Source organism: Danio rerio, chromosome 2 (assembly GCF_049306965.1).
Source record: "Danio rerio strain Tuebingen ecotype United States chromosome 2, GRCz12tu, whole genome shotgun sequence".
In the NCBI taxonomy this organism is placed as follows: domain Eukaryota; kingdom Metazoa; phylum Chordata; class Actinopteri; order Cypriniformes; family Danionidae; genus Danio; species Danio rerio.
In genome coordinates this window covers 41,461,376-41,476,136 of record NC_133177.1, presented here as the reverse complement: position 1 = coordinate 41,476,136, position 14,761 = coordinate 41,461,376, and the positions used below count along the sequence as shown (strand labels likewise).

Genomic DNA, 14,761 nt, shown 5'->3' with positions numbered 1-14,761 from the left:
ATATCAGAACTGAATTTAAATGAGAATGTTTTCTGTTTCTTTTTTTATTCAGAGTTTGCACATTTAGAACACGCAATTGCAATTGAAGTTAAACAGTAAAAATTATACTTTTAAATTCAAAGAAATTCCTAGTATTTTTAAAACACATGGGCTGCGCCTGAAATCATTAACTCCCATACTATATAGTACACTAAAAGCAGCCAAGTATTATGTACAAATTCATAGAATTCGAGAAACAGTATGCAAGAAGTACCCGGATGACCTACCACCTCTGGCAAGATTCTGAAGTGTGCATCGGATGGACACTACGCTATCCCATGATGCCCTGTAGAGAAGTCATGAATTGGAGTGAAGCAACGCAACTGATGCGGGTAGGTCACGTGATCATGACAAAATGACGGATGTAGTACTTCAAAGTTCCATTTACACTACTCTCATTCATACTGTATAGAACGTACTTTTTTAACGGTCGAATAGTCAATTTAAATTCAAATGCAGTACCTACTGAGTAGTAGGCAATTCCGGACACAGCCCTAGTTGAATTATGCCTTAAATTTTGAAAATGTCTGACAGGGAGATTAAGGATGGATGGATGGACGGATGGATGGATGGATGGATGGATGGATGGATGGATGGATGGATGGATGGATGGATGGATGGATGGATGGATGGATGGATGGATGGATGGATGGATGGATGGATGGATGGATGGATGTGAAAAGAGGGAGAGAGGGAGGAAGGGAGGGAGGGAGGCAGGGATGGATGGATGGATGGATAGATAGGGAGGGGTTGATGGATGGATGGATGGATGGATGGATGACTGGACTGAGTGAGAGAGGGTTGGATGGATGGCTGGATGGATGGATGGATGGATGGATGGATGGATGGATGGATGGATGTGAATGGAGAGAGAGAGGGAGGGAGGGAGGCAGGGATGGATGGATGGATAGATAGGGAGGGATTGATGGATGGATGGATGGATGGATGGATGGATGGATGGATGGATGGATGGATGGATGGACTGAGTGAGAGAGGGTTGGATGGATGGATGGATGGATGGATGGACTGAGTGAGAGAGGGTTGAAAAGATGGATGGATGGATGTGAAAGGAGGGAGGGAGGGAGGGATGGATGGATGGATGGATAGGGAGGGGTTGTTGGATGGATGGATGGATGGATGGATGGGTGTGAATTGAGGGAGAGATGGAGGAAAGGAGGGAGGGAGGTAGGGATGGATGGATGGATGGATGGATGGATGGATGGATGGATGGATGGATGGATGGATGGATGGATGGATGGAGAGGGGTTGATGGATGGATGGATGGATGGATGGAGGGATGGGGAGGGATTGATGGATGAATGGATTTAAATTCTGTCTAGTTATTTGAAAAGATTACAACTCTTATTGTTCAATGAATCATTCTTAGTACAAAGAAAAGTATGTAAAATATGAAAAAAAAATTTAAATCAATTTACATATTTCATTTGCCTTTATGATTAGGTCAATTATGATTAGGGAATAAATTGGTAAGATTTCATTTGTAGTGGCGAGTATAGACAAGCAGTGTCAATAGCTCTTAAAGCAATACTTTATTATTCACTTTAATAGCATGCAACAGTCTCACTTACTGCCTATCTGTGGAGACCACTTCCAGCCTTTGGCGCAAGAATCCCAAATAATCCCAAAATATTCATAAAACAGTAAAAGAATAAAATAAAAAAGCGTTTGAAGTGCATCACGATAATAAGCAGACTCTTGCTCAACCAGAACATGAGCTTTTTACTTAGCATTTCAGTAAGCCCTCTAAACTCAAAGAGATCGAAGGTATCACCTCATTGCTCACTTCGCCTGTTTCTTTCTCATGGTGAGCCAAGGAGTTTATTATCCTGAGTCACATTAGCAAACGGCAAAGGCACTCTAATTCTTTTAGCAAATGTTTTCAATATCTGAGAAAAGGTTTTTAGTTAGCAGACTATGTTGCACTTAAGAACACACAAAAAGCTACGACATATCCTTGACACGTAAGACCCCAAAGGACATCAAGTTATGAAATCATTTCGAACAAAATCAACCAAAATGAAGCTTTTTTTAAATCTTATTTTAAAAGTTTGAAACATCTCAAAGACATTTGAACTAGCATTGCTTTGTTTAGTCCATCAAGGACAGATCTACCAATAAGTAACAACATAAACACAGCTGATGGATATAACAAATCAAAGCTGTAATGCAATTACATTCACTTTCAGTGACTGAACTGCAGAACTGCTAAAAACATATCTACATATCATCAGATACTTTATTAAACTGCTGTTGTCTCACCAGTCATTTTGCTAATAACTTATTTTGTTATTATAGACCATTTCAATGTGGTCATTTCATTGGGCCATGAACATTTTCTGCTTGTTATCAAACTATTTCATAACTGTAACAAGAGGCAATTCAATCATAACTTAATGTTAAAACAGCTATCATAACAATATCTATATTAAAATGTGGCTCATTTCTGAATCCTGGAAGCTATAGAAATTAAAAATGATAAACAGAAAATATGTTGTGACCATTGTTTTTGTTTACATCCCTTAACATAGTCTGCAGAGCTATTTTAAACTTCTATTTAACCTTAAGTGAAACACAAAAACTTTTGTCGTAAGCATACAACAGGCTTAAATGCCATGTCAGAACGATTCAGAACAACCTGTTAGCAACTAAAGAGACAAATTGCATGATACTAATCTGAATGGTAAAGAGGGCCCAGCGTTAGCTTTAATACTCACTTTAACTTGGTCTCTGAGGGCTTCTCATCTGATAAAGCTTGTCGACTTCATTTTACTCAATGGCCTGCTGTAGACGGCAGCTCTTTAGAGGAGCAACTGGCTCTTTTCTGTGAAAACAGAAACACTTGCTTTCCTATTTGCTCTGGTTGCATAGTTGTTTCATTATTGGCCCTTTTCTCAAATTACAACATCAAATGTTTTACATTTAGGTCTAAACGTACACACATTTACACTCACCGTTCCTCACTTCTCCTCATCCTGTTTTTGTCCTCCTTTCATTTGCTCATCACGGCATCTATTGTAAATTAAAGTAATGCCTTGGGCTGTGAGTCACAGTCTTGCCGGTGACAATGCCAGTATTTCTCTACTGCCGTTTCCTTGCAAAGGAACCCTTTGTCCAACATAAGTCATTGAGCCAATGTCTTGTGTTTATTTCAACATGGATGCCTTCTCATATTCCCCTCATACCGTCTTCTCTATTTCTCTCCTGGTAAATGCAGGAGCTCCTTGGGTGTAAACAATTACAAGCTTATTGCTGACACAGATTGCTGGAGTCGTGTTAAATAAAATCAGAGGAGTGTTCACCTGAACCACAAGCTGCCTCCTGCCTGGCCCATTTTGTAACACTGATCCTCCCCTTGCTGAAGCTTAGCCAAGCTGAAAGGGTTTTGTGCATCACAAAAAAATAAATTCTGCATATACGCTTAAAACAACAACAAAAAATCAATTTGTAAAAATCAAAGGGGAAAAAAGCATTTAGTTTCAAGACGTACACAGTCCATTCCTGTGCAAGAAAGTGCCAAATTAAAATTAAGAAAGGTGTGTATATGAACATCATTAGCCCAGAATCCCACAAAAAACACAGTTGGAGTGCGAAGGGTCATACATTTTTGTTTGGCCCTTCTTTACACTTCTTCTCCTCAAGTGGGTTTTTATACAAGTGTTTCTGAGAGAATTTCTGCCTCTGCTTATTATTTTCCTTGGCCCAGTGTGTGACAAGGGACAAATTCCTTTCAACTCGTCTAGCGTTCCAAGTAATGATGAAGAAGCCTGAAAGTTGATTTGGGAGGCCTGGCGGTGTTGCAACACTCCCCAAATCTCGACGTCTCACAAATATTTCAAGTGCTACAAGCCATTAGCTTGTATACCCTCAGCGGTTTCAACTCACACAACATAAAAACATTAGAAAAACAACCCAAGTTCAAACCCCAATACAAAGTCATTTCCTAGTCCAATTCCCCTCTCTCCTTTCCAATGATTTCCTGTCTGTCCCCCTATTGTCCTATCTAAATAATAGCCAAAATAGCCCAAAGATATAACATGTTGTGGCACTTTAAAGACATTGCCTCACATTTTGAAATATTCATATAGGTCCATTCATTTAAAGGTGTATAAAATGTCTTTTCTGCCTCAAGTGATAACAAACAGAATTGCACTCCCTTTCGTTTGCCATTGGTCTGACTAACCTACAGATTATTTTATTAGTTCGGTCAAAGGTCTTGTTTCTAGCTGGATGCTTAAATAGTGTACATCCTATACACTAACTTATTTACACTAACTACAAATAAGTGAGACTTACTACAGCTGAAGCATCTGTAAAATGTCGATATATTAAAGTCACAAAACAATAACAGCAGGTGTACTTAGTTATTTAGCGATAAGTGATCAATCAGCCTAGTGTTGCTATGGTTGCGTTGGACCTCTGACTAACCTGTCATTAACTTTTGTGGTTGAAATGCAAGTTAGCGAAACGTATAGATACATTTAAATGCTATATTAAAAGAATACTAAGATTCGTGACTACAATAATACATTTGACACCCTTTCGGAGAGGGGTTGGGCTTTAACTTGGGAGGTCAGATCTTGAAAGCGCAGTCACATCAAACACATACAGGTAAACTAGCAGGCTACTTTATACAAAGCCCACGGATGATGAAAGAAGCAGCAAATCTACCTACGACCAAGAGCAATCAATGCAAGCAATACAAACATACCGAAGACAGCATCTGTCCTACTAAAAAGGGCATTCGCGGTGTTTGGGGAAACACATGGCACGAGCAGCGGAGCGTACGATCCAGCCTTGACGCCGCGCGCGCGCTCACTCGCTCACGCGGAGCCAGACTCACTTTGCGCCTAAACACATTATTAGCGATTCAAATGAGTGCCATCACTGAAGCCGTCATTGGGGAAGGACTAACCGTTTAATATTTGCCCCGCGAACACCGGGGTGTCGGTAAACGTGTCTGCCGCTGCCCCGCGAATCCCCGAACGGCGACAGACAGACAGAAGCGCGCGCACCATCTGCTCCAACTCCTCGCGTGCTCAGTCATGTGGAAGGTCCGCGTCTCCCAAGAGTGAGTCCCGTATTTAATAACTCATATACTGGTATTTTTCAAATCCACTGTTTGTATTGGAAGCAGCACAGCGTGTATTACCCAGTTAGTCTGTACTAGAGTACACACCAGAGTTTTTGGACATTGTCAACGAGGAGCATCCCTATAGTTTCTGTTGACAATGTGTTGAATGATACAGTGTATACATTGCTTCTTTATCCAACAAGCGGACTTTATGTTGACATTTAAACGACTCTTTCTTCACATACACATAGATTTATAGCTCAAATAATTTATAAATAAAAAAAATAATACATATATAATTCCAAAATATTTGCAAATAAATCCATACGGCGCACTGGTCTCGTTATTCCCCAATCTTCAGAGACTAAAATATGAAGGAGACAGAAGCTGTGCCTTTGATAACACGCGGTAAATTCATCCCGAGTGATCACAGAAAATAATAATAATATTTTAAATAATGTTTTACCTTTTGATGTCGATCTTTATGCGTGGAGTTTCTTTCCTCCGCTCAGTGAGTCTGTCGGTGTTCAATGACAAGCACTGAGTCAAATATGAACAGGGCAAACGCTGTTATCGCATCTCTCTCTCTCTCTCTCTCTCTCTCTCTCTCTCTCTCTCTCTCTCTCTCTCTCTCTCTCTCTCTCTCTCTCTCTCTCCCATAATAAAACGACTGTTTTAAAATCCCTCATCACGTACTCCCTCGCTCTCAGCAGTCTGCAGCCTATCACAACAATCATGACAACTATCTCTTACAGAAATCCCATGCATAATAGAAAATAAATTCCTATAATTTTACAATCATCACAATTTACACCATCATTACTCCTCTATTATAGTAATAGACCATCGTGTTAGTGCAGTCCTCTGCATTTCCCCCTGTACATTTCAATAATTTCCTCGTAGGCAAGACATCACAACAGAAACATTATGTGAGTCCAATATTAAAAAGACTATCTGTCCCTCCTCCATCATAGAAGCAGAACAGAGCCAGTCAAAGCTTAAATGGTCGTATTTATCCACCCGGGAATGACTGTTTTCTTTCTTTTTGGTGTTGCTGCCAAGGCTTCCTTTGAAAGTGTGTATGAGTGTTTGTGTATCTGTTGGGCTTTGAAGGGCACTGTTTAAAAAAAAAAAGTGGTGGAGTTTATGACCCACGTCGTCCTTCAGCTTCAGTATCGCTTATTTAAAAAGACCCTATAACTTCTGCATTACCCTGTAATATAAATTTCAATGTTTTCTAACACTTCTGCTTAAAGGATGGTTCACTTAAAAATTAACATTTGCTGATAATTTACTCACCCTTAGGCTATTTCCGAGATGTAGGTGAGGGATTATTTTCCTTCAGCAAAATATTAAAGAAGATTTTTAGCTAAAATCATGGTGCATGGCTTATAACGTTCATAAAATGCATTTCAAGAGCCACCTGTACTTTTAGTATTAAAAAAACATATACACAAGGCAAAACTCTTGTCATCAATCCCAGTTTTAAGAGCAATAAATAATAAATTTACTTCTAGTTGATTATTTGGAAAAGTGGCAGAAGGTAGATTTTTTTTATTAATCATCTGTTGAACTGCATCCCAATCATCACAAATACTGCAGAAGACCTATTAGAATCTGCATGGACCCAATATTCTCACAAAATCAGTCAAGTTTGGTGAAGGAAAAATCATGGTTTGGGGTTACATTGAGTGTGGCGGTGTGAGAGAGATCTGCAGAGTGTATGGCAACATCAACAGCTTGAATTATTAAGACATTTGTGCTGCCCATTACATTACAAACCACAGGAGAGGCCAGCAGAATAGTACTCCTCATACTTCAGCCTCCACAATGTTCCTGAAACAAAAGAAGTCAAGGTGCTCCTGGATTGGCCAGCCCAGGCGCCAAACATTAACATTATTGAGCATGTCTGGGGTAAGATGGAGGAGGAATTGAAGATGAATCCAAAGAATCTTGATGAACTCTGGGAGTCCTGCAAGAATGTTTTCTTTGCCATTCCAGATGACTTTATTAATCATTTAAATAAATATTATTTAAGTCATTGCAGAGATATATGGATGGAAGTCTTTCTTCAGGCTTTGTATTCTATACTGTACATTATTTCTGTTAAGTGACAAGACTTTTATCTAAGCAAAGTCAGACCTTACTGTCCTGATTTAATAATAAAAATCAAGGCATGTTTATATTTTATTTAGGAAGGTGTAATCTAAAGTCCTTTGCTTTTTATAAAAGCCACTTCTGATACCAAACGATCAACTAGAAGTCAAGTTATTTTTTGTTGTTCCTACAACTTGGATAGACAACAAGACTTTTGTCAGGTAGTGTACAGGCAAAAGAACATATGCATAGCTCCTGACAATACATTGAGGATAAGGGTGTCAAGGGTGGATTAACGGAAACAATCAGGGATGGGCAGTATTTATGATACATGTATTTCAAATACGTATTTAAATACAGAATAGAATTTTGTAATAGAGTTATTTTGATAGAGTTTATGAAAATGGGTGAATATTTTGTATCAAAATACTTAAGTGTCTTGTATTTTTGTATTTTAAAACACTGTAAAATACTTTGTAAAAAGTCTACATGATGACATCATAAAATGCAATGCATTATGGAATAAAATAATAGTCATTAAGAACAGGATGTGGAGCCTTCAGCACATAATCATTCTCAGTATCAGTGCTGCAGGTGGAAATGCTGAGGATGTTTTGAAATATTAAACACCTAAATATTGTGCACTGGTGTTTACTAAAGGGGGACAAATGGGACTCTTCCAGTTATAGAAGGACTGAAAAAAAATCTTAGGGGAATAAGTAAACTGCACAAATAATAGTAGTTTTGGATTGATTGCTGATGTGATGCCAATAAAATAAGACAAACAACATACAAATAAGTCCTACAGTAGTGATTCCTACAATACTTCATTCTATTTCAAATGCCAGTGGCTGATTTGCAGATGTAGTGAACTGTTAATGAAGAGATGTCAAAGTGGTACAATAGACACAAATATTTAATAACACTCCAGTCTATACAGACTGGTCAAAAACTCCAGACTCCAGTTACACTGCAGCAGCAGGATGTATATGATGACTTTAACTGCAAAAACAGATAACTCCATTTTTCAGAGATCTCATGTTTTATTTTGTGCATTGAAGAGTACAATTGCAAAAACATGATTTATGGAATGACTAAAACTGGAGATTTTAGTTGTTTGAGAAATCATGTTTTTACGTTAGGTATTGAAGATTTCAGTTGCTAAAAAACAAAATTTATTGACAAAAATAAATAATATAACATTTTCATATACCACCCTATAAAATATGGTGGTATATATATAAAATATAAGATGAGAAGATATATAGTACTATATTCCAGCTCATCGTCTGCATTACATGGTTTTTACAGTGATTAAAGATAGGACTTTCTGTATGAAATTTGTACAAAATTTAAGCTTAAATAAAAGTTTAATGTGGAAAAGATTGATTGAATTGATTGATCAAATTAATCTATTAATGAAAGGTTTGCGAAGAAATGTCATGCTTCCTTGTAAAAGTATTTTGTAGGTTTTTTTTTAATACAAAATACTGTATTTTATGTTGATACTTGTTGTGGCTGCTGTATTTTGTAGTTTATTTTGATACCCATAAAATTGAGGTATTGGGTATTTTATTTTAAAATATATTTCAATGTATTTTTTGCCCATCCCTGGTAACAATGTTATAAATAACGCTCAGTTTCTTGCACAAATTTCATTCTTCACTTCATAAGACTTGTATCGTATTCTGTATCTCAAATATCAAAGTATCATCAAGAACCACAGACTTTTAAAGTGCCAATAGCCCTTGGATTTTATGACTCACCATGCATGGAGCAATTTTTTCAGTTGAAAAGTCTTTAATGTTTTACTAACATAAAAAAAAGGCCAAAGAAACATTGCAGCACTTTGACTTTCAGTATTTAGGCAATAAAAATGGTGTGAATCACATCTTATTTGTGATATTGCAATGAAATCTGTAAAATTAGCTATTTTTTGTGGGGAAAGAATTGCATTGTGACCTGACATGGTAATTATACTGATAAACTTAGTTCAAGCAAAAATGAAAATTCTGTCATTAATTACTCACCCTTGTGTTATTCCAATTCCCTGAGACCTTCATTTGTTTTCGGGACATAAATGATATAAATGACAAATTAAGATATTTTGATGAAATCTGAGAGTTCCCTCATTCTCCATAAAAAGCAATACTGGAGAGATGTTCAATGTCCAAATAACCAAACATAATTATACGAATCATACTGTAATCATACGAAGGTCCAAGAACACTTTTGTGTGCCAAAAAGAAAAGAAAAAAGACTTTATTTACCAATGTCTTCTCTTCTACATCAAGTCAGGGTATGCAATTACTAGCAATTATTTTGGATTTTGAATGTCTCAGAACCATTGTTTTATATGGAGGGTCACAGAGGTTTCAGATTTCATCTAAAATAACTTAGTTTGTATTCTAAGGATGCACTCAGGGGACTGGAGTGATATTAGAGTGAGTAATTAATAACAAAATTTTATTTTTTAAATGAACTAACAAGTTTATTTAAGTTTTTTTTTTTTTACGTTTTAAATGTTACGTTTACGGTTTTTTTTTTTTTACGTTTTAAATGAAAACAAAGTTTCCATATATATATATATATATAAATATATATATATATATATATATATATATATATATATATATATATGAGAAATGACACAGAGAGACACACATAGTATAAATGTGTGCAGTATGAATAACAGTGCCATCTATTGTCACTGTCATGTATGCCATCAGTTGTGTCACTGTCAATCATAAATTCTCTCTTTTGTCCTCATGGGATAGCAGAGTGATCAGACAATTGTGCATCTCATAGTCTCACCCTAAGTCACTCATCTACAAAATGATCACTGTCTAACTTTTCAAAATGTTTATATGACTAAAGGGTCTTTATTAGTCTACATTAAAGTCTGTACTTTATGTAATTCCAATTAGAGTGGGGGTGGGGTTTTCTTTTAAAAAAAAGTTTTAAACTAACCTTTTAATTTAAACTCTTGGCAAGAGGGAAATGGTTAAAAAGATTTATGGCTGAAGCTGTCAAACTGACATAAACAAAGTAGGACCATTATTTTAAATGTGAAGCAAAAGGTCAGATTTTGATTAAAGATTATTAAAACAAAAAGTGGATTAACCTGCATTGATAAATAATTAATCTGAAGAATAATAATGTGCACTAGCAAAATAAACATTGCAAATTTGGATTTCACACAGATTTATATCTGAAGACTACATTCATTCATTCATTCATTCATTCATTCATATTCTTCTCCTAGTCCAGTCTACATATTAGTTCTTAAAAAGTACAAAGTACCTTGTGAAAAGTTGAGTGACCGCTTTTGTACCATTAATTCTGAGACAGTATAATATGGAATTATGTATGGTGGCCGAGAGAGCTGAACATGCTGCAGTTTAAGAAAACACATGCAATTACAATAAACAGCAGCAAATTGAAAAAAAGATCTTCATCTGTTTGACAGCACAGATGCTGTAAATCCTAACAACGCATACATATATATTTTTTAAAGCGAGCTGCATTTTCTCACAACACTTTCAAATTACTTGGTAAGTAGTCGGACCCGCCTATTTAGGTTATGGTTATTTAGGCTAATAAAATACAAAAGACAAGGGAATAAGGATGTTAAAATAAACTAACAAAAAACACATACACAGCGACGTCTTTCACATTTTTGGATCCCCTTGAAAAATATCCATTGTGTTCCTTTGTCTTTGCAAGTGTTGTGAGAAAATGCAGCGCATTTTTGTAATTTGTTTGCACTACACTAGATGTGTATACATTGTGAGGATTTGCAGCAGGTGTGCTGTCAAAAGGATGAAGATCTTCTCTTAATTGTGTTTTTTTTGTAACTGCGTGTTGTCTTAAATTGCAGCACATTAAGCTCTCTCGACCACCTTAAGTATGCATGTTTGGGCACAGGAAATGATTTTTGCCATCAAAATGACAATAGCTGAACACTGATAAATGTGACCATACCAAATAAATATAGATATTTTTAATAAAACATCTTGTATGTTCTGCAGTCATAAAGGTTTGGGGAAAAATGAAGGACACCAAATGATGACAGAATTTTCATTTTTGGGTGAACTATCCCCTCATGTACGAGAAAGCAATGAGAGTGGGAAAAAATCAGCCGAGCTAGTTATTTTCAAGAAAATTCTGACAACACAAAAAAGCACAGACAGACTTACAGCCAAGAAAACACGAGGCAAAAATTGCTGATATCTCCCGTCCTCCGTCTCCGACGAGCATGTTGTCTCTCTCCACCTGTCTACCTGTAGCTGTCAACGACAATACTGAGGCTTTGCCCATAAGGCATCCTCGCCTTGATCTCCTGCTGACATTTACCATTTGAAGTCCTGTCCTAAGCAGCAGACAATAACACAAACACGCTGACTCCCTCCGCATTTGTGGCGGCGTGTGGGTGTGTGGACGTGTTTGATCCGGGGACGGTTTGTTGTTGAGAGGGCGATGCATTCAAAAAGTTTCGTGCTAGTGAGGGGTGAGGAGGATTATTTGCGTTTGAGCGGCGGGTAGTAAATAATAAATGTGCTGGTGCGGACCTCTGTGAAATATTTTCCTCCTATTTTCCTTCCTTTCCAGCTGTTATCATGCCCTCATCGGATCTGTTACTCTACCGACCGCTGATCTAATATTGAACAGTCAGAAAGGAATGGGGAAACCCGCTTAGAGGAGATTTCATTGAACTCGACACACTTAAACACAATAACCTGTCTCTTGACCCTTTGCAGTTCCCGAACGAGGCTGATGGCAGAAGCGCCAGAGGTTAGAGCGTCAAATTCCTTCACGCTGTAAAAACGTTTCCACCTGCTTCAGCTAACAAAACGTAAAGGGTTAGTTCATCCAGAAATGAAAATTCAGTCATCATTTACTCAACCTCCACTTGTTCCAAATGGAGTTTCTTTCTTCTGTTGAACACAAAAGAATATATTTTGAAGAATGTTGGAAATTGACTCAATGACTAGTTTCATCATCTTCTTTTGTGAAGCTAATAAATGTTTGAAAGCCCTGAGAAAATGGTGAGTAAATTGTCATTTTTTCGGCGAACAGAATTCAATCACCACATAGAGATCTGTGGGAAATCAGCACCTACTTACATTTACAGTTATATAAGTTCAAAATTTATATTTGGATTTCACAAATATACAATAATGTTATACATGCAACATATATTTTGTGAAATTCCAAAGGTGGCCTCTTCATTTGCATATATATATATACTCGTATACCTCCTCACACTTCTGTATTACTCTGGTCACATAGAGCGACAGCAGATCAATAAACTCACTACAGTTTGACAGATATTGCAGCTGTTGGACAACATAATGTACTCTTGAGGCTTTTTGAGGTGAGAATGTAGATGTTCAGATTGCAACTATGCTGTTAATTTATAAGAATAGTACCTATTTTAAATATTTATAATTTCAGAAATACAGCTTCGGCATTCATCAGCCTATCTTTCCCATAAGATGTCGACAAAGACTGCATAATAAGTCTTTAGAAGAGGAAAAACTCAGCGAAATTTCAAACTACAGCAGATCCAATCATTATAAAACAGGTAAGTACAATCTAAGTTGATCTCTCTCTTTTGTATGTTGTAGTGCTGTATTTATACAATAGTCTGGTAGGGTTTAGTGTTTCGGGTAGAGTTTGCTTTGCTTTGGATTTTTCAGGGTTAATTATTTTGATATCCTGATTGTAACATAGAAATACTGTATAATCTTCAAAATCACCTATTTTGTCATCATTTTAGACATTAAGCTAGTGAATCATTCAAATACTAGCTCTAAAATGACTTAGGTAAAGTAGCAACGGTTTCTGCTGTTCTGAAGTCAGCGGCATATGAGAAGAGATGAAAAGTGGAGGAAAATAGTTCCTCTTACAAAATGATTTTTAGACTCTCTGTGTATGATCTTCTTTTTTATATACACAATTATGTCATCAAAGTGTAGTTTAAATGCAATATCACACTCGTAGCAGTGCAATATATCTGGATATCGCCACTTGTTGGGGACGCCTCTCTCTTTCTGATGTGTACTTTCTTTTTAAGAATGTTCCAAACAGTTGTTTTGGCCATGCCTAATGTTTTTGCTATCTCTCTGATGTTTTTTTTTTTTTTTCAGCCTAATGAAGGCTTGCTTGACTGATAGCGATAGCTCTTTGGATCTCATCTTGAGAGTAACAGATTCCAAATGCAAATAGCACACATGAAATGAACTCTGGACCTTTTATCTGCTCATTGCAATTAGGATAATGAATGAATAACACACACCTGGCCATGGAACAGTTTAAAAGCCAATAGTACAATTACTTTTGGATCCTTAACAAGTGGGAGGCACGAGCAAACTGTTTTAAAGCTGCGGTCACACTAGAGCTTATAGTATGCATGCAAAATTCTGTAGTGCAGCGCTGCGAAAAGGGGCAGGATTAAACAAGATAATTAGACATTTAAAAAAGCGAGCGATTGGTCAATGTTTTACATTGCTGTCCAGAGAGGTCATGTTTTGATCCTTGATTGGTCTCACGCAGTCAAGTGATGCGATTTCACAGGTCAGAGTCAGAACTTTCAGCAAACTGCAAAACTTGCCACATGACCTTGCATTTCCGGTCTGACGCATTTACGTGCATATGAATGGAAGTCTATGAGGAGAAAAGTCCAGTGTGACCGCAACTTAATTCCTACAGCATTCACCTGATTTGGATGTAAATACTCTCAAATAAAAGTTAAAGTAAAGCACATATTGTTCTTTTATGTCAAACCCATTGTGTTGATGTATAGAGCTAAAACTGTTAGATTTATGTAAAGTCCAAATATGGACTTACATGTAATATCATAAGCGTAATTTGCATATTTTCCATGTATCATATTTTCATATGAGTTTCTAATAACTTAAAGTTGTTGAATTGGTTTGATGAGTTAAAGTATTGTTCCCTTCAGTAGTTCTTGTAAAGTCATGGTGCTTCTGTATTCTTATTTTAAATTTTTCTTGTAGGAAGGTGGGAAAAGTTACATGCCTAAAGTAATACAAGCAATTTTCCAAAGCTATAAAATGTTTTGCCTATTATCTGCCACACAATCAGTTCATGGTAATGAACAGCGCTGGTAATCATCATTAACTGTGCCAAGAGAATAATCCAGACAAGAAGATTTTACAGTTGTTTAGCTAAATATTTAGAGATGGAGACAGATGGAAAGTGGAAACCATTAAAAAAAATTAAATGGCTGAAATGTATTATATACTCCAGAAGTCACATCTTTGTAATGAGACTGCCTTGATCTCTTGTTCTCACCATGTGAGACCATTTTACTCAAATTAGCTGCTAAAGACAGCACGTATGTATCGCCATCGTCCTCAAAAGAGGCTTATTTTTTCTCTGGGTTTACAGGCTGCCTTGCTAATGTGCTCTATCTTGCGCGGCTGGCAGGCCAAGAGGGGTGCAATTTAAGGTGTATTCAAGACTTTGGCTGCCTAGAATAAATTGGTATCTATTTTCCTGACATCT

The 14,761-nt window shown here is 36.8% G+C and overlaps 1 protein-coding gene across 8 annotated transcripts in view; it reads right to left on the bottom strand.

The window, feature by feature from the left end:
• Positions 1-5,678, bottom strand: part of cdh24b (cadherin 24, type 2b) — a 267,097-nt gene extending 261,419 nt beyond the window's left edge. For 3 of the 8 annotated variants that reach the window (XM_073928672.1, XM_021467808.3, XM_073928670.1), the window contains exons 1-2: positions 5,598-5,678; positions 2,775-2,881 (exon numbers count right to left, since the gene is read on the bottom strand). The gene's annotated coding sequence lies outside the window, so the exon portion shown is untranslated. Of the gene's footprint in view, positions 1-2,774; positions 2,882-3,011; positions 5,488-5,597 lie in introns of those variants that run through there. The other 5 variants (XM_021467814.3, XM_021467806.3, XM_021467811.3 and 2 more) reach the window with 3 other exon arrangements.
• Positions 5,679-14,761: the final 9,083 nt, after the last annotated feature.